This window comes from Diabrotica undecimpunctata, chromosome 6 (assembly GCF_040954645.1).
Source record: "Diabrotica undecimpunctata isolate CICGRU chromosome 6, icDiaUnde3, whole genome shotgun sequence".
In the NCBI taxonomy this organism is placed as follows: domain Eukaryota; kingdom Metazoa; phylum Arthropoda; class Insecta; order Coleoptera; family Chrysomelidae; genus Diabrotica; species Diabrotica undecimpunctata.
The window spans coordinates 52,818,197-52,837,803 of NC_092808.1; the positions used below are offsets into that span (position 1 = coordinate 52,818,197).

Below are 19,607 nucleotides of genomic sequence, written 5' to 3' on the forward strand. Positions count from 1 at the left end.
GCTTAACAAATCCTTTTTCACTGCCAATGTGAGAAATTATTAATCTACTGCCTTTACCAGAAGGTGGGGAGATACCAGTAGACCAACCTTCCATAAAGGCTTGCCTGGAGCTTAATATATTTTTATCTGACCAAATTTTTTTTTAGAGTATGACCTGCGTTTACCCACGTTTCATCCTGGTAGAAGATGGGCCTTCCTTCAGCCCGGAATTTTGGTATGGATCTTAGATAATTTCTTCTCCAACATATTATCTCCTCCCGGTCAATCAAAAGTGATTTTCGGTCTGATTTCTCCCACCGGAAATTTAATTTTTTTAAAACTTGCCACAATTTAGTTCGTCCGATATGAGGCAAATCCGGGTAGTCTCTAACTTCTTGTAAAATTTTGTTTAGGTTTGGTATTTCTTTTTTGAAAAAAAAAATCCATGAATTTTCCTTCGAATACCATTTTTGGCAAATTCATCATAGGCTTTTTCCTTGTCTTTAAGTGTTCGTTTGTGTTTGGGTTAGCTATACCGTATTTTTTTCTTTTTGATAGAAACCTATATATAGTTGACTCTACTACGCCAGTCATGTTGGCACAACTTTCGACTATGTTGCGAACAGTGTTTGTGGGATTCTGAGAAACCAGAGCATCGTGAACATTCAGGACAATAGTCTTCTCTCTTGGTGAATAGACAGACTTACTGACTGTACGCAACAGTACTGGTGTAAAACTTGATGATGTTGATGATGAAGCCATCACAAACAATCCAACAAAACGAGCACGAGCGAAAGGTACGTATATGTTCGTAGGTGTATGGAATAAAAAATCACTCAGGCACTGCATATAATTCGCAAAAGAAATATTCGAGACGCTAATTACTGCCGTAGACGCGGAATTGTTAATGGTTAAATTCTTATTTTTATTAATATAATATAATAACTTGATACTTGATACATGATACATGATACTTTAATATTGATTCATAATTTTACGGGGATGTTCAGGAATTAATTTTTATGCACCTGCTATTCTCGGGACGAATGAATGTATGTTTCTTCAGGTAGGAAATTAACCAAATTCCTCATTCTATTCCTGGAGACGAATTAATGCACGTCCTTTGCAATATATAAAAAACAGGTGTGCAATATCCAAATTGGTCCACACATTTTGTTAATAATAATTCTGATAAATAAAGAATAATGAAAATAGAGTAATATTTCGATAGTAAGTACACAATTTTGCACTCGTTCTTCTCAATAGTAATATAAACATTTATTTAAGCAACTTTCCTATATGGTACCTATCGTAAAAACATAGTTAAACATTTTTTAACCATTTAATTCTTTTACTGTCAAACAATTTTAAGGAAAAATTTTCACTATAATTCACACTATAAATAAATATACAAAAATGTTGCCAAATATAAACTTATATTATTTTCTAATACTTTGTCTACTTTGTAGTCATCTTTAACAATTTGACCTATTTATAAATAAATAAAATAAATCATAAGTATTTTTTGGAACGCCACTGCTTCGCCAGGTTAGGCATTACTGTTCCAAGAAATTCTCGCCACTGCATTTGAAACTAACTATATAGATAAGTTTAGCAATTGTGATAGATTTACTTCGGTAATCATCTAAATATAAGAATCTATAAGCAGACAATACAAAAGTTTTTTAAATTAAAATTCAGAACAGGTTGGTAGCAAAATATAGTTGGGCATAACAAACAAAGTATGGCGAAACCGGCATCATAATATATTATACAGCACAAGAAATTCGACAGAAATTGTAATTAGAACACATTTACCAACAGAGACGGTACCTACAGAATAACAGGGACGACAAAGTATAGATATCTCAACAAAGATCGAAATAAGCTGTTTCATCACTTGATATAATTTCTTAATGTAATCTTAATTTTTAGTAAGCAATCGCAAACAATAGATGATATGTATTCATGAATTTAATCAAATGTTTTGTTACAGGACCGAAACTTTAAAAATAAGACCAGTAACTTCGAGCACTAAAGTAAACTTTATAAGGAAGAAAGGTTAGTACAAAGTTAATAATTAAGCTTTAGAGTAACCATATTTTTTATTGAGTGATGGATTCGACCATTACTTGATGGAACTTCATTATATCTAACAATAAAACACTGAAAACTTTTTTTTCAATAATTCCACAAAATTTATTTTAAATTATTATCACTACAGCTGTTTTGGCCAGAGTGCCTTTCTCAAGTGATTTATTTTTGGTATGTGTTTACACTTTATAGTCTTTAATTGAATAAGTTGAGGATAGGAGAACTGTTTGTCTCAAGTTGGTCATTCAGAATTATGTCTGTATTTCTTAATTTGTTGATTTCCATAGATTCTAATAAAGATAGTTTAAGCCTTTATTTTGAATTTAAAAAATTTGAAATTCGTCATTAAAAGAATAATTACGGTCTAGAAGGTGAAATGCGTGCATAGAGTCTGTTTTTATATTATTGAACGCCCTTTTAGGTTCTGCTATATGTTTGATAAAAATTCTACCATTTTGACCGATGTAAGTTTTTGGGCAGTCACCACATTTAAGTTTGTATACACCACTTCTACACTGTATAAGTGCTTTTTAATTTGGCTCTTGTTGTTCTTAATCTTATATTTGCCTTGTTAGGTTGTGGTTCGTTCTAAAAGCTGGTGTTATTTCTTTCTTTTTTAAGTGTTTGGCTATTTTTGTTTATATCTTGCCTGTATATGTAATCAAGCACAAGGTACTGGGTTTTTTTTCTATGGTGGTGGAAATACTAATTTCAAGGCTTTATTATGTAGTTTTTGATTTAAAATTTTATTTATTACGTATTCTTTTTACAAACTGATGACTGTTATTTGCTTAATGATATTCAGTTCTATCTCGAAGTTATTTTTTGATATGGGAACATTTTTTTTTGTTTGATGTACTTTGATTTGTAGTAAGATAACATGAGTCTGACTTGGTTATGTTAATTATCTTTTGTGCCTCTTTTTATGAGTGTCTAGATGAACTTTGATTAACAGAGGTTAACGCATGGTTTGCAGTATTTTACTTCTTTTAATATACAAATCTACAGATCTACAAATATATGTAGTTCTATTAACATTGTGTTGCCGTTATTTGCTTTAATTTAAAGTATCGTTTTCATGTTTAAACTCTTTTCTTCTTATATTCCTGTAATACATTATTCCTGTGACCAACGTAAAATTCATGTTTATTTATTCTAACATTTAGTTCTTGCGTTTAGGTGGCCTTTAACACCCATATAAAAAGTAGTTGTTAAAAAAAATACCAATATTGGTATCTAAGTAAAATAAAATTTAATATCGATTTGAAGGCTGAATGAAATGTTACACCGGATATTTACAATGTCGGGATCATATCGTGAGCTTTTTTGGGTTTACTCTAGATTTATAACGGAATTACTGATGGCAGAATTTTACCAGTCGTAATTAAATCATGTAACAGGTTTTGTGATCTTATTAAAAAAAATCCAGTAAAATATCCTGAAATTCAGTGAAATACCCTGAAAAAAAAAACGATTTTTAAAAATATTACAATATCGTTAAGACAGAAAAAATTAAATTATTAAAATAATTGTATTTCCAACATTAGAAAAACAAAATAATTTGTCCTATCTAATTTTACTAAATAATATTTGAAAAAGTAGCTTGAGCTGAGAACATTAATAAAATGCATAAAATATGGCAAATATAATCGGTGAACTAGAACTAGAAAGTACTTTCAATATTATTGGAAGATGACTATAAGATTCTCGAGTTATATAACTCGAGAAGAACATTGACGCAAGCAGCTCTATTTACATATTTTGCCTTTTTTGTACAAAAATAGCACTTTTTCTTATTTTCGTAAAAACTATCATATAATGCATATTTTATACACAAAGATCAATGTTTAAGCAAAAGTATTGAACCATCGTTGTCCCATAATTTCTTAGAATTTTTATTTTTATTTTATTACTTTACTACCTATGAATTTCCCAATTGGTTGGTCGACATTTCCCATCTAGCAGATCTTTACTTTTTTGTTTTTACCTAACATCTTTCATTTATTGTTTTGTGGTACCCCTAAAAGAATGGAGCGCAGAGCTTCATTTGCGTTGGTCATGGTGGACCTCTTCCTTTCTCTACATACGTTTGCTTCACAACGTATCGTGGGTGAAGCAATTCCTGCCTGGTAGTGGATCCCATCTGCGGGAGTTGGTAATCTACTAAATAAGATCTGATAAATAAATAATCTTTAAAAGTAATAAATTTTAATCCCGATAAAAAAGTAATTACTTTAAAATGCCACAAGAAAATAGCTTCAGCAACACTATTAAGAAATCGGTTCTAAGCAGCCGGTAAGAAGACTACATGTTTAGATAAGTGCTACATTAACCTACTGCGCGTTGAGGATAAGTGCTAGATGGGGGAGGCATATTCATCGACAGTGAAGCAAAGAGTTAGTGCTGTTTCTGCCACTCATTTTTTTTTGTTTTTATCACAGTGTTGTCTACCATAGCTATATGTAAGGTGACGCCGAGGTACTTCTGGTAAGGTCAGGGCTCTAGCGGTGTTACTTCCAATGTGACGTGAAGTCTTCGGGATGCGAGTCTATTATGGAGATAAAAGACACAGACCTGGATTTTTGTAATATTTGACATGAGTTTATTGTGGCCGTAGTATTGATATATAAGACCTCAGTTAGCCTCTCATGAATCTCCTTAAATATGTCATCTTGGACGGTCGTGGCTCCTTCGTAGGTATATATAAAATTGAAGGTTTTTTTCGGTATTGCTTCGTTCACATCTAATTGCCGTTTCCCATTTTATAAAAGCTGTTCATATTTCTTATCTATTACAATATATATATATATATATATATATATATATATATATATATATATATATATATATATATATATATATATATATATATTGTTATGATGTGTTTTTTGTTTGAATGATGAGCAATGAGTATTTTTAATAATATAGGGTTTTTATCGCGGTTCTCAAAGAATTAGCTTGTAAGTACTTTTTTAAATTATCTTTATTATAACTATTATGAAACACACATATATATCTAACTTAGCCAATGTAAATTTAAAATAAACTATCTTTAAATTGATATTCTTATAAAACTAATTAAATTCTATAGACAATCTACAATTTAAACAAAACTATCTTCAAAATTGAAATTGTTATGACACTAACTAAATTATATTAACAAAATTTTGTACCTTTCTTTCACTGAATGCCTAAATGAACTGTTTTCTACTATATAGATTCTAATCACCACTGAATGTCTTCTTACTTCAGTTATCCTTGTTTTTTGTGAAATTACTTTTTCCAATTATCAGCTTCTACCAATTTAAGATATAGTTTTCTTCACCAGCATTTATACACCACCAACCAAACCAGCAAACAGCATTTATATTTATTCTTCTTTTCAATATACCAATATCCACTTATTATAAGTTGATTTATACTAATCTCCAACCATAATATAATTTAATTTCTTCCAATATACTTTTTTTAATCTTCAATAATTATTTGTGTATAATTATAAATGTGCATTAAATTATATGCATAATTTTTAATCTTCATTTAACTCACTATATTAAACAATTGGACTATCTCCAACTAACTTTCATATTTCTTATAAAACTGCTTGACTGATTTACTAAAACTGTGAACAATTGACTTCACTAATTAATTGTGTCTATCTTCTACTAACTTTCATAATAAACTGCTTGACTTCTAACTAAAAACTGCCAAAAACTGACCATCTTGAATCCAAATCACGGGTATTTATATCCTTTTTTTCTATTCCAGAACCATCTGGTAAGAGATCATGTTCCAATCGTTCTATTAACTTCTATATAGATGTTCTCGAAAAAAATATCTGTTCGATCCACCGCCATAATCATTATATCGAGAATGTTCGACTGTAAACAATGGTCATCTCCGCTGATCCAGAGAATTCCATTCTTTTCTATTAAAAATTTTGTTTACATTTAGGCTTTTCAGATCAGAATAAACATTCAAATTAGTAACTAACACTCTAATTTAATAAAATACACATTTCAAACAATATAACCCCACTTATATTCGTAAAATTCTTAAAATGACACTTAGGAATGGAGGGTATAGTGTGTTGCCTAGTCACATGGCTCACTTAAAAATATCTACAAAATCATAACTACTAAAATACAACTTTTTACACTTATTATATGCTAATTTCTTAAAATGCCGTCACATAAATAATTTTTATAAAGTTCTCTAGTATATAACTTATTTAAAACAACCAAATATCTAATATTATGTAGTATATAACTTAAAAATTATTTTCTATAAACCCTAATTGTCACAATACCCCAAAAATAATATTTAAAATAAATAATTTACTTATTATTTTTTTAAATATTAATTTTCTCATACCTTATTAAATTTAATAAATCAATTTTTTTTTTATTTAAAATGTGTTAAATACATCCCTGTTCGCTGTCTATGTCAAAGTAGAGAACAACGGATCACAGTTCGGCTATTCTATGGTCAAACTGTCATGTCAAATGGATGCTATATCAGAGAATAAAATATAACCTTAATTAAAAATATAATCTATATTGTGTTCTGTTTATTTATAGACAAAATCTAGGAATTATTTCCATTCAACAGGCTTTCATCCATATGAATTGGTAAGTTTTACACTTTTTATAAAGACATTTACACAATCAATTCTGTATCTAACCCCAAATTATGATTTTTAGGGTACCAAACAATTTCCATATGTACAAAATTCAACAAGTATGATGTCAAATTGATTCAAAATAATGAAATCTACCGTCTATTTAACAAATCAAGTCTATTGAATAAAATGGATATATCAGTAAGCTGTTAGTGTTAAGTTTATAACCTAGATATATCACTACTTTTTGAAAAATTGTATATTTTTCTTGATTTATTTTTAGTCCAACTTTGTCTAATCTATTTATTATAATTTTTAGGTGTTTCTCATGATCTTCAGCAGTTTTAGAAAAAATTAATATATCATCAATGTAGTGAATTACAAAATGTTCATATTGATCCAAAATATGAAGACATCTACATAGAACACTGCAAGATGATTGAAGTCCAAATGGTAGTAGTTTGAATTGATATACTACTCCATCTATCTGAAATCCTGTATATTGTCTACTTTTTCTTTCTAGAGGTATTAACCAGAAACTATGCTGTAAATCGATTTTAGTGAAAAATGACATTCCTGTAATTCTTCCTAATATTCCATCTATACTCATTGGTGCTTCAAATTGCTTTTCAGTAATCTTGTTAATATTCCTTGCATCCAAACATAACCTGATTTCACCTGATCTTTTTCGTACTACTACTATGGGGTTAATAAAACGTGTGTCTGCCTTCTCAATGATCCCATCTTCTAACATATTATTAATTGTTTTGTTTACTTCTTCTCTGTATTTATATGGTATTGGGTATGATTTTGTTTTAAAATCTTTTTCCTCCTTAACTCTTATACTATGGATATAATTCTGTGCAATTCTATTTTCTTTATTGACAAGTCCCTTGTGTTGCTGCAATATGGAAATGACTATTAATTTATATTCTTCAGGGCAATTTAAAACTTTCATCATATCTTCTTCTTTACAAATAACATTATTCTTCATTATGTACTCATTATTCCTTGCTTCCAATTTTACGCACACCGCCTCGTAGGCATCCATCTGCTTAAAATTTCCATTCCTTAAATATTCACTACAATAATTATTCATTACATTCTTTTGGGACATTTCCCTATCATCAAAATACATTTCTTCTTCATAAACATCATTATTTTCTTTTAATAATATCCTATCAACTCTTATTCCTTCTTCTACCTCATCTTTCTGCATAAATTTAATTATTTGCCCTTCCAAAGTTACCATTTTTTCTTCAAAATCTATCTTTACTTTCTTCTTTTCCAATTCATCATTTCCCATTAATATATCAACACATAAATCCTTGACAATAAATCCTTGCATATTAATTTCTTTATTAAGAATATTAATTTTAAAATTGGCTAGTTTATCAATTTCACCCAACTTCTTATTATTTGCACCAACAATTTTAATTTTTGGAATCTTTATTATATCTGATAGTTTTAATGTATTAAAAATAAAATTCTCCGAGACTAAAGTACTTTCTGAACCAGTATCTATCATAATCTTAATCATTTTATTTTTGGCCAAAGCATTTATATAAATTAAATTAATAGATTCAATAATTTTCTCTTCATCTAAAGAAATAAATTCTGAAGGTTTTTCATAATAGCAATGGCCTAACTTGTAATTCAGAAAGTTTACTGCACAAAATTTTGATTATTAGAATTGTCAGATTGTATCTGACCACTTGGATCTGATGTCCTATGTCTTTCCCTACTATGACTTCTACTCACATTTTCTTGCCTTGTACTATTTCGTTCCCTGTCTTCGCAGCTTCTATTCCTTCGAATACAATTTACCTGTCTGTTATAGTTAGGTCGCTCTGTATTTCTTCTATTGTTAAAATCTTGTCTATTATTATTAGTACTGTTATTAAAATGTTGTCTATTATAATTAGTATTATTATTAAAATTTTGTCTATTATAACTAGTATTATTATTAAAGTTCTGTCTATTTGGATTACTGTTAGTCTTATTAAAATTTTGTAAACTATCACCATACCTAGTATTATTGTTATATGATTGTCTATATTATTGATTATCATTTTTATTATATTGAAAGTTATTGTTGTTTTTTCTGTTGTTATTATTACTTGTCATATTGCCTCTTTGTATTCTTTGAATAAAATTAATAAAACTATCTATTGTTTGAATATTTTGTACAGTTACGGTTTGCACAACATCAGCATCAAAATGTCTAGATACATTTAAGACTGTTTCATCCTCTCTAAGTGGTGGTTCTAAATATTTTGCAACTGTTATCAGTTTCAATGCATAATCTACCATATTTGATTTTAAATTTTGATTATACTTTCCAAAATATAGAATTTCTCTAAACTTGGCTTGCTCTAATTCACCCCAATAATAATTTAAAAATTTATTTTCAAATGTTTGAAAGTTATCCAAATCATTTTCAATACTAGCAAACCAAGTTGCTGCATTGTCATTTAATGTCATTCTAATATAATCTTTAATATCATTAATATTATTCACAAATCTTAATTTATGTTTTAAACTATTTATGTATACTCTAGGATGCAAATTTTTTATATTACCAGAGAATTTAATCCCAGTCTCATTTGTTAAATTTAAGTAAGGTCTCCCTATGTCTCTCATTTGTGAAATATCATCTATTCTCTGTTCCACATTTCTTATTTGATTACTATTTATTTGGATATTTTGTTGTATATCGTCTAATTTTTCTTCTGTGTTTCTCCTGTCTTCGTTAATTTTTACTTCTAAGTCACATTTCTGTAACTCTATTTTCTGTTCTATATCTATTTTATTATCTTGAATAATCCTCTTTACTTCTGTCCTCTCATTGTCTATCCTTTTCTTGTAGTCATTCCGTATACTTTTTATTTCATTTGCAACTTTTTTCTCTGCAGCTTCAAGTTTTTTATCCATTTGTTTTTCTATTTGCTTTACAATTTTATTATTATTATCTTCTATTTTCTTTTCTAATTTTCTATAATTCTCTTCCATTTTTTTCGTGTTCTCTTCCATTTTTTTCGTATTCTCTTCCATTTTCTTCGTATTCTCTTCCATTTTCTGTTCCATTTTTTTTATGTCTTCTTTGACTTCTTTTGAATTCTCTTCTATTGTCTTGTTCATCTGCATCATTATTGACATCAAAGCTGCCATATTGACATTTTCCTCTCTTTCTGGATTCATTTCTGCAGTATTTTGTGGAACTTGAACTAAACTCTCCTCTTGTATAGGTTGTGTTTCTACTTCCACATCTTCTTCATTCTTTTTGCTTCTTGTACCTTTCTTTCCTTGGGACATTTTGAGACTTTACTTGTTCAAATATAATTAAAAATAAAATCTATAATTTTTTTTTTTTTTTTTACTGATAATTAATTTAATTATATGAGAGCACTTATCTTCCCAAACTAATTCTTTTAAATAGAGAGCCACCGCGTTGGTTGCCAAATTGTTATGATGTGTTTTTTGTTTGAATGATGAGCAATGAGTATTTTTAATAATATAGGGTTTTTATCGCGGTTCTCAAAGAATTAGCTTGTAAGTACTTTTTTAAATTATCTTTATTATAACTATTATGAAACACACATATATATCTAACTTAGCCAATGTAAATTTAAAATAAACTATCTTTAAATTGATATTCTTATAAAACTAATTAAATTCTATAGACAATCTACAATTTAAACAAAACTATCTTCAAAATTGAAATTGTTATGACACTAACTAAATTATATTAACAAAATGTTGTACCTTTCTTTCACTGAATGCCTAAATGAACTGTTTTCTACTATATAGATTCTAATCACCACTGAATGTCTTCGTACTTCAGTTATCCTTGTTTTTTGTGAAATTACTTTTTCCAATTATCAGCTTCTACCAATTTAAGATATAGTTTTCTTCACCAGCATTTATACACCACCAACCAAACCAGCAAACAGCATTTATATTTATTCTTCTTTTCAATATACCAATATCCACTTATTATAAGTTGATTTATACTAATCTCCAACCATAATATAATTTAATTTCTTCCAATATACTTTTTTTAATCTTCAATAATTATTTGTGTATAATTATAAATGTGCATTAAATTATATGCATAATTTTTAATCTTCATTTAACTCACTATATTAAACAATTGGACTATCTCCAACTAACTTTCATATTTCTTATAAAACTGCTTGACTGATTTACTAAAACTGTGAACAATTGACTTCACTAATTAATTGTGTCTATCTTCTACTAACTTTCATAATAAACTGCTTGACTTCTAACTAAAAACTGCCAAAAACTGACCATCTTGAATCCAAATCACGGGTATTTATATCCTTTTTTTCTATTCCAGAACCATCTGGTAAGAGATCATGTTCCAATCGTTCTATTAACTTCTATATAGATGTTCTCGAAAAAAATATCTGTTCGATCCACCGCCATAATCATTATATCGAGAATGTTCGACTGTAAACAATGGTCATCTCCGCTGATCCAGAGAATTCCATTCTTTTCTATTAATAATTTTGTTTACATTTAGGCTTTTCAGATCAGAATAAACATTCAAATTAGTAACTAACACTCTAATTTAATAAAATACACATTTCAAACAATATAACCCCACTTATATTCGTAAAATTCTTAAAATGACACTTAGGAATGGAGGGTATAGTGTGTTGCCTAGTCACATGGCTCACTTAAAAATATCTACAAAATCATAACTACTAAAATACAACTTTTTACACTTATTATATGCTAATTTCTTAAAATGCCCTCACATAAATAATTTTTATAAAGTTCTCTAGTATATAACTTATTTAAAACAACCAAATATCTAATATTATGTAGTATATAACTTAAAAATTATTTTCTATAAACCCTAATTGTCACAATATATATATATATATATATATATATATATATATATATATATATATATATATATATATATATATATATATATATATATATATATATACATATATAAAATATACAGTAGCTATACCGATACATTCTATCTTTATTTTATTATTAACTTGTATTAACCTTTTTCTTGTGGTTTTAAACGTTCTAAACTTTTGGCATTTCTTTCCTCAGGTAGCTTAGCTTCCTCCGTGCATGTGTTAGTAGTACCTCTAAAAACCTCAAAGTCTTTAAACATTATTGCCACAAATTGGTCACATTTCTCCTGTAGTATCCATTCCCAGATTAACATGCTTCTTTTGTAACTTGGCTGCACCATTTTTTTAAGACCTTTTCTCTATTCGGATTGCCGAATATAGGCCTGTCCTAATTCTCGCCATTCACCTCTCACTGTTTGTAAGACGTTTCCACATTGACCCTGCAGTTCTTTTAATATCGTCGCTCCATCACATTTGCGATCTTCCTCGTGGTCTTTTGACTTCAAATGGCCGCCAATTCCCGATTTCTTTATTCCATCGGCCATCCGTAAGATGTTCGTTATGTCCAGCCCATTTTCATTTTAGTTTAGCTGCCAGTTCGACAGCATCTTTTACTTTTGTTCTATTACGAATGTTTTCATTGGTGTTATGGTCTTTGAGTGAGATACCCAGCATCTGTCGTTCCATAGCTCTCTGAGTTTTTCTGATTTTCTCCATGTTTATTTTAGTGAATGTCCAGGTTTGAGCTCCATATCTAAGTACAGGTAGGATACAGGAATTAAATACTTTGGTTCGCAGTCTTTGAGATATATTTTTATTTTTAAGTACGTATGAGAGTCTTCCGAATGCTACCCATCCCATTTTTATACATCTGCTTATTTCGGTGGTCTGATTTTCTTTGCTTACCTTGACATTTTGACCCAGATATGTATATTCATCTACGTGTTCTATCTCTATCCCTTAAATATTTATCATAGGTTTGTCATCTTTGTTTAACATTAGTTTAGTTTTGCTGAAATTCAGTTTCAGTCCTTTTTTTAGGGATTCTATGTGTAGCTCCTCAATCATCGTATTCAGTGCATTCCATGTTTTGGCTATTAGTACTACATCATCTGCGTATCTAAGATGGTTCAAGTACCTTCCGTTAATAGGGATTCTCTTATTTTCCCAGTCTTTTGACTTAAAGATATCTTCTAGGGCAGCTGTAAATAATTTTGAATATATTGTGTCTCCTTGTCTTACTCCTCGGTTGATTTTTACTGGCCTTGTTTCGATTCCATTACCCAACGTCACTATCATTTTAGCTTGTTCGTTAATATTATGTATTAATATTCTGTACCTGGAGTCGATCCGGTTGTTGACTAATGCTTCTTCTATTGCCCACAGTTCTACGCTATCAAAAGCTTTTTCATGATCTATAAAAGCCAGACATAATGGGAGATTGTATTCGTTAGTCTTTTCTATTAGGATTTTTAAAGTATTTAGATGGTCACAGGTGCTGTACCCTTTTCTAAATTCGGCTTGTTCTACTGGTTAATATCCGTCAAATTTAATTTTGTTATTAAATTAAACCTGTTTGTAATAATATTTGTAAAGGTTTTGTAAAGTTGTAAAACAAGTAAAATTGGTCGATAATTTTTCAGATCTGTGGTGTCTCCCTTTTTGTGTATTAGTATTGTTTTAGCAGTATTCCATTGTTCGGGTACGTTGCCTTAGAATAGACATTTATTAAATAGTATTTTTAGATATGTGGATCGTCTGGAGATGTCTTCTGGAGTCCGCCTACATTATGGCTCTTGAAGATCCATACAACTGGCCAGGTGCGCAGTTTGTACATTATAATCCAGCCTATAAAATGTTGTGAAGGAATCTCCAAACTGGCCTTGAATTTTAGCAGCCTCGCAAACAGATTTGCATTTACATAGTCGCTCCTAAAATATAAAAATATTTATTTGAAGTTATCGAAATTATTGAAAGATGTCGAATTTCAAATCATACACTCATTACGGACGAGCACAGATCATAGCAAAGCTAACGACAATGATAAGGCTACGAAAAAAATGAGTTTGATAAGAAAATATACAACATTGTTGCACTCACCTCCTGTTGACATGGTATTGCTGGTACATTCTCGCTTCTAGCAGATACATCTGTTTCACCTGCATTTCTCTGACGCTGACGGATGTTTCTATTCCACTGTTTAATATTGATTTTGCGTTGTTTTTCTTTATTTATGTGCAAAAGGGTAGACAGCGACACGTTTACCTCCATTTTTACAGTGGTAGTAGTTTGACAGTTTTGATAGTTTGGATAGTTTTTGCATGAATACCAACATTGCCGTACGAAAAACTCAGGGAAGGCAAAATGTTTTTAGCCAGATTGAAAGATGCTCGCATTGGTCTTGGATATACAACAATATTGCATTAAAACCTCACTTTGACCCAATCTGTCGCTAACAACATTGTTGTGGCCCACCATTCAATTATCTATTCACTTAAAATTAATAGTGTGAAGTAAACCCAAACGACCTTGACTAAAATTCCGTAAGCCAGGTTCTTCTACTATAATATATAGCTACCACATGTTGGTAAGTTTCATTTTTGTTTTGACAAGTACTCTTAATACCTGCATAAGTCGTATACTACAATTGTGAATTAATTTTAATCGTATATAATATCATAAGGAGAAAATTTCGCGGGCTATATTTTCGACTGGTATCAAAGTTGAATACTGCAACAAACTTGAATAAAACTAGAAGAAAATTTTGCCGGTAAATAATTTTCTCTCGAATGATACTCGACAAGACTATTTCATGAGACAATTAATGCACCATATCAACGAAACATAATCTTTATTTATTAGTTAACAATATTTAATGTACAGTCATTATAAGCTATAGTAGTTTGCCCAATCTTTTCTACCAAAGCATGACTTTATGTATTATTTACCTGTAGCATTTGGGAACTCGAAGGTCCAGCTTCATTTGTTGTTATGAGATTTTCGATTAACTTCTGGTGGTGACTGGAATCCAGCTGCAGGTATGGTTTTAGAGAGCTTACATTTGAGTGACTCGTTAATTTAATTAACTTCTGTTTAAAAACACCTTGCATAAACAAGGCTGACACAGCTGAAGATCGATGGTTTGTTATTTTATGTTTTCTTGTGTCTATTCCAATTTTTCCAGCTGACATTTTTGTCCACGTAGAAACGGTGTTGATTCTAAGTGGACAATTTTTGAACCAAGATCCATCCTTTCAGTTGGGGTGAACGGTAAAAAGTCTGTCTGATAAAATCTTTGGTCCCCTTTTTTCCATTAATTTCAAAAATAATCTAACTTGGCACAAATTTTTGTTTGATGAATTTTTACCAGCCATTTTCGGTGCCAGTGCACTTATTAGCCACGCTAATTTGCGACATATTTTTATAAAACAAAACTTCCATCATTACTAACCTTTTAATTATATTATATTAGTGTGTAATATTTAGTAATTTTTATTAGAATATTGGATTATAATGAAATAGTGGTGAATATCAACAAAATAATAAATTTTGCTCATATAACCTGTTTGATTTATTATGATTTTTTGCATTGAAGTTTGACAGCGACTGTGCGAGGTTGCCAATTTTTGTGATAGGTTTGTTCCAGTTTTTAAATATTTCAAATGATAAGTATTTAAACAAATAAAAATATCTCTGGATAAAATTTATAAATTATCAAAACAAGTTTAATTTATGTTTTGCTTTTATTCCTGAAAAATGGAAGTGAATTCTATTATTGATATAAATAATATAACACAAAAAAGCGATACTGAATTAATTCAATATTTACAAAATATTGGATTACTTAAAGAACAATTTAAATGTAAATGGGTATAAATTAAACCATGGATTTTGGTTCAGCAAATACAAAAAAATGTATTCCGTATGTACAGGTATATTTTTTGAAGGATTGAGAGTACCAGTCAGGACTCTATTTTATGTGGTGGACGTCGGTAGGTCATCTCACACCCCAGGAAGGGAACTCGTATATTTTTATCTTAATAATATACACTGATTAATATATTTTACCTTAATTATTTTTGTTTAGGTTAGAATAGGTTCTTGGGGAATGAGATGGGGAATACCCCAGGACAGTACTCATATATTTTATCTTAATTTTTTTCGTTTAGCTTAGGATAGGTCATTTCACACCCCAGGAAGAAAACTTGTATATTTTATCTTAATAATATACACCGATTAATATATTTTATCTTAATTAGTTTCGTTTAGTTTAGGATATATTGAGTTCCTTTCCGAGGCTATGAGATGGCCTACCAACGTCTGTAGATCACCATATGTCTGCTAAACCTAACAAGGCGCTCAATATATTATTTTTAACATTTCCCACGATTTTCCGTATCGACCTTGCACAGGTAAACTATTAGCCTATTGCATGTAGTTCCAATTGTTGTATATTTACCACTGAAGCTAGTATAAAAACGTAAAGTGTTTCTCATTTAAAAATGAATCGTTAATATATAATATTACTGAATTCTCAATTTTTTTTATAATAACACCGCACATTTAAGTTCTTTAGTATTGAGAAGAATTACAGGAATTACGCTCGGAAATCAAAAGATAAGTGATGACATTAGAAGAAAATGTAACGTACAGTGTATAAATAAATGAACACAAAATAGAGAAAAAGAATGGAATAACAACATAAGCAGAATGGAGGAGACCAGTGTCATCAAAATAGGAAGAGATAAGTGGAATGACAGCCTTCCATAGAGGTATTAATCCGCCAATGAACAAGTAGAATTGTTTATAAAGAAGAATAAGAAGAATTTCAGTTCTTTAAAATTTAAGAAAACTTATTTTTTTTTCTTTAAATAGTAATTTCCAAAATTTGTTAAATATAATACAGAATTTATTGATCATTTTTATTTTTCATTATTATCTAGTATTTATGTTTAATTACTGCATTTATATTATCATTATATTCTAAAATAGTATTTATATAAGTCGATGAGTAGAGTAGTAAGTGTTTATGCATATATATTACGTAAAAAGAAGTATTCCCTTCAAAAAATATATCATAAAATTTAAAGTATAGAGAATATTTGTGATACTATACATTTTTATAGATTTGTAAACGTCGCAGTCAACTCTCAATATGGCCGCCCAAAAACTGTGAAATTTTCAATTTTCAAAGTCATTTTTTATTTAAACAAATTAAAATTCCGCAATTTTTTTTTTGGAAATAGCTTAAAATAATGTATATATTCAAGATTTACAAAAATTTTTCACGGAAGCGCGTGGCTAATAAATGCACCGGAACCGCCATTTTCTGCTAACCAAACTTTTCGAACCGGCTTGACTAGTTTTGGAAAAAATGCTGTTGTATTCAATTTGGCCTGTAAATTCTTCCATAACCTCAAATATCTTCTGGAATAAGTAAATCTTGCAGTTTACGGCCTCATTGCCTCTTCAAACAAGTTCAAATGAGCAAAGGTGAAAAAAATTGTTGTGCTCCATCGGAGGTTTCCTCGTCGTAGCTTTTGTTGATTTTTAATATTTTTTCGGTGGATAATGCTTTTAAACTGAGTTTTCCTTTTTCTTAAACACTTTAAAGCTGCATCTGCTTGGTATCTCTGGCCATTCTTGCACATTTGAAAGATATATCTGTGAAAGGGTCGATTTTTTTGCCGTACTCCGTAAAACATTTTTCTTGTACCATTTTTGCTACAGTCTTCCACATTGACTTTATAGACGACTCTTTATAGTCTTCACCATTGCCTTTTTTTATGTTAAACGCATAATCCTTGAGCACATTTGCTAGTTCCGTTATGGTAGGACATCTTTCAAGCGTAAAATTTCTCATCTGTAGGAACTTTAAAAATTGGGTCCAAATAGAGCTTCTGGACCTCTGCCTGTTCAATGGGACATTTTCCGAAACCAATTTTTCGATTTCTTTAGCTGACTGGCATCCAAATCTTGATTTTTCATCTGGATTCATTATAGCTGTCCAAAATTGATAACGCCTCAATGACATTTGTGAAACTGACAACAATAGAATTACCAGACACCTTCGTGACGGATCTGTCATAATTTTGTAGCTGAGAAATCACGGGCAGGAAGAAGTTTTGTCAGTAGAAAACGTGGCATTACTATGACGTTTTATCAGTTAAAAATAGTCTAGTGAAATAGTCTACATAAAATACATCTAAATAGAAGAAAATCTAATGTATAATACGCATTAAAACTGGAGTTTTAGACTGTTGTCACCTTAGAGCTCATAAGTTTTATTTGTCTAATGTGTTTTAGAAAATATTGTATATACCCATAAGTGATAAAATAATGCAAAATTGTTTTTTTCCCTAGGTTTTTCACAAAATGTTGAATAATTTAAAGTAAGTTATGTGTTTTTTACACTTAGATATCAATATAATATAACTAAGATTATAACATTTTAGTGATTACAATAAAATGAATTTTTTCCAGACGTTTTTGTTAACAAACACTCGTGTTTCCTATTCGCCTCTTTGGTTTGTAACAACTATTCTCGGCGTACAAAGAGCGGCAACTAAATTATAAGGGGCGGCATCATTCAAAACCTTTTGGTATTAAAGCAAATTAAAGATTTGCGAAATACCGGAAAAACATTTTATTTATTAACACAATTGAACTGGCTGGACTGATTGCTTAGTAGCTTCCTCATTTATAAAGGAGACTCTGATTTGCAGAGAAAAGGCATGTGTATGTAAGGGGAACGCTTCAATTTAAATAAATTGCACTAAATATTGGATATAAAGCTGTTTATGGAAGAATATTCGTTTCTGATTCAAAGAGGCATGTTATAAAAACTGTAACCAGAGGTTTCCGCTATATAATTTAATAAAATTATATATGTGCACATTTATTTCTTGCATATAATTCCTTTTACTATATATTTAAATTATTTTTGTTATATATTATTCAGGGTATAATAACCTTCTTTATAATTTCTAAGAACGTATTGCAGGACGTATGTATTTAAGTGTTTTTAATATTAATATTTGCTTGATATTTATTACAATATATTGATGATGCTTATAAAATAAAATCATATAAATAAGTTTATTTTAAAATTTTAGGGATTTTGTGTTATTTCTCATACACAAAATTTTCTCATAATTCATTTCTAGAAAAATTTAGTAAACGGTCATGTCAAATATTGTCATATCACTAAAGATATACATTAATTATATTATCTTTTATTTACATTATTATTCTAATAAAATTATAAATACAGGGTGTTTCAAAAAGGTATGTCATAAATTAAATCACGCATTCCGGGGACAAAAATAAATTGATTGAATCCAACTTACCTTAGTACAAAAGTGTACACAAAAAAAAGTTACATCCCTTTGAAGTTACAAAATAAAAATTGTTTTTTTACATTATCTCCTAAACTACTCAACATTTTGTAATAAAAATGGACACGTTACTTTCTTGTTCTGAAAGCATTTTTTATACAAAAGAAACAACAAAATCTAAACGCACAGAAAAATTTTAAAGGGGGTGTGTAGCCCTAAATATTGTTGTGTAAATTGATGTTTGCTAGAGGAGATGGAAGACCGACCGAGGCCAACCATCCGGAGTTCCGTCGGAGTGTTGATCTGATAACAAATTTACCAGTCCTAGGGTATTGACTGAATGTTAACCGCTTCTGCGAGAGTGTTGATCTAGTGGCTGTTCCGTAACTGGTCTTTAGAGTATTGATTCGAGATAGACCTATTTTTTTCCCGTGGCTAAGTATTGATTAGTCGCTTTCTACTCCTCGCCGGCCAAGTGTTGATCGGCCCATTCCATCTCTATTCCTGTGACCCCTCCTTTTCTTTCTTTTCGTAATTGCCGTTTTAAATTTATGATATTAAGCGTATTTTGTTTTTCGCAAGTATTAAAAAGTGGGTTCTCCGAGTCGTATGTCCAGGCCGTAGCCGTAGGATTAGCAGTTGATTTTTGTTGTTTTAAATATAACCTTA

The 19,607-nt window shown here is 29.8% G+C and overlaps 1 protein-coding gene across 1 annotated transcript in view; it reads left to right on the forward strand.

Annotated features, from left to right (window-relative positions):
* LOC140443442 (zinc finger homeobox protein 3-like) overlaps window positions 1-19,607 on the forward strand; it is a 929,042-nt gene that overhangs the window by 117,390 nt on the left and 792,045 nt on the right. Inside the window, exon 3 of the mRNA XM_072534701.1 lies at window positions 1,976-2,040. The gene's annotated coding sequence lies outside the window, so the exon portion shown is untranslated. The remainder of the gene's footprint in view (window positions 1-1,975; window positions 2,041-19,607) is intronic.